At 39.0% G+C, this 2,021-nt stretch overlaps 1 pseudogene; it reads right to left on the bottom strand.

The window, feature by feature from the left end:
* Positions 1-1,030: 1,030 nt before the first annotated feature.
* On the bottom strand, positions 1,031-1,736 carry LOC148103123 (uncharacterized; annotated as a pseudogene).
* Positions 1,737-2,021: the final 285 nt, after the last annotated feature.

The following is a 2,021-nucleotide window of genomic DNA, read 5'->3' as shown; positions in this document are numbered from 1 at the left end:
CTCTGTTCTCACTCGTTTGTATTTTGCTGTATTTTCCTGTTTGGCCTTCCTGTAATTGCTGTTATACACTACAAAAACAGGTAGATGATCACTGATGTCATTAATTAGGAGACCACTTATAGATCTGTTTTCTATTTCATTAGTAAATATATTGTCTATTAAGGTTGCCGACTGTGCTGTAATCCTGCTGGGTTTAGTAATTACTGGACAGAGTCCCATGCTATACATTGTATTAATAAACTCATCTGTCATACTATGTTTGTTTGGATTTAATAGGTCTATGTTGAAATCCCAACAAATGAACATAACTTTTTGATTTGTCCTAATAAATGTTTTATCTACCCACTCCTTAAATATTTCAATATTAGAACCTGGTGTTCTATATATACAACTTACAATGACATTTTTCTTTTTTTCCATACTAATTTCTATTGTTACACACTCTAATATGTTATCCACCACCACCGTCATTTTTTCCACCACCCTGTATTTTAAGTTTTTGTCCACAAACAAAGCCACACTCCCACCATTCTTATTCTTTCTGTTCATAACATGTAGTTCATATCCGTCTATTTCAAAGTCCACTCCTTCCTCCATATTAATCCACGTCTCAGATACTGCAATCACACTGAATGGATGTGCAAATTTGCTTAAATATTCTCTTATTTTGTGAAAATTGGCATATAAACTTCTACTATTAAAGTGGATTATGGACATTTTGCAGTCAGCCTTGACAGTTTTATTGAATTGTTCTTCAGTATAATAGCAGCTGATGTTTCTGATGTTAAAAAAGTTCAATTCTGGATCAATGTCCTGCTCTGTGAAGTGTGTATTGTATTCCGTGTTTTGTGGTGAATTTAACTCCAGATTCTCATGATTAGCAATCCTCTGTGATAGCAGTGTATAATTCCCAGATGTTAAATTAGTTGATTGTTCCATGATTTAATATGTTGTGCTTTAGCTTCCGTTGTTATCTTCTGTTACCTGCTTTGATGAATGTTGATTGTTTGTTCAGCTCCTTGCATTTGTAGTCATGTTAATATTTTTCCAGATCCTGGATGCGTTTGATGACCAGCACTTTGGCTTCCTCCGGTGTACCGTTGAGTTTAATAAATATTTTACAGTTTGCAGTCCATGTATTTTGAATTTTACCCAGTTTCTTTAGGTGTCGTGCTTTCTTAGCCATGTCAGCGTTGTATTTAGTTAGATGGTCATTCATGTAGACGTTTGATCCCTTTAGTTTTCTCCCCTGCTTCAGTTGTGCATTCTTGTGTTTCCTGTTTATAAATCTTATGATAACAGCTGGTTTATCACTAGCGTTTCTCCTGGGCAAAGGGAGGCATGCCTCGATGTTATTACAGTCCAGGTCCATCCCTTTTGACTGCAAGAAACCAGCTACCTGTTGCTCTGCAGAGCTAACATCCAGTTCTCCATGGTCCTCTTTGCTGTCAGCAGTCACAGCCCAAGCATATGACCGGGGTTTTATGTGTAGCCCTGTGATGATCACATCATTCTGTCATTCTGGTGTATTGCTCCAGGTCCGCGACCCTGCTTTCCAGATAGACAATCCGTTTCTCCTTCTCTGCATTCTGATTGCGAAGCGACTTTATCTCCCCGACAATGTCCAGGATATATTTCTGCTGTAGCTTGATAGCTGATGTTTCTTCAGTTAAAAAGTCCAGTGACTTTTTGATGTCCTCAATTTCCTCAGCGGTCGGCGTTCTCTTAGGCCCCATTTAGTTTGTTGTCTCGCTCGCTCCATTACGTGTATCTGCGTCACACTGCATCACGGCAGGTTTCTCTGGTCACTCAAAGTGTCTGCGGGGATCAGCACGCCAAACTGAATGTGCTCTCCAGAAGCTGCCAACCAGCTTGTGTTCCCTCTAAGCCTGAAAGAAAAAATAAGGAACACACACATGTAAAGGAAGCACTTAAAACATGCGGTTATCCTAATTGGGCTTTCATGAAGTCAGCAAAGATGCACAGAAAAGAAGATCAAACACCAACTAGGGAGGACAAGA

The sequence above is a fragment of the Neolamprologus brichardi genome, chromosome 3 (genome assembly GCF_056152115.1).
Source record: "Neolamprologus brichardi isolate AB-2024 chromosome 3, ASM5615211v1, whole genome shotgun sequence".
In the NCBI taxonomy this organism is placed as follows: Eukaryota; Metazoa; Chordata; class Actinopteri; order Cichliformes; family Cichlidae; genus Neolamprologus; species Neolamprologus brichardi.
Note: the sequence above shows the minus strand (reverse complement) of the source record. Positions and strands in the feature narration are given on the sequence as shown.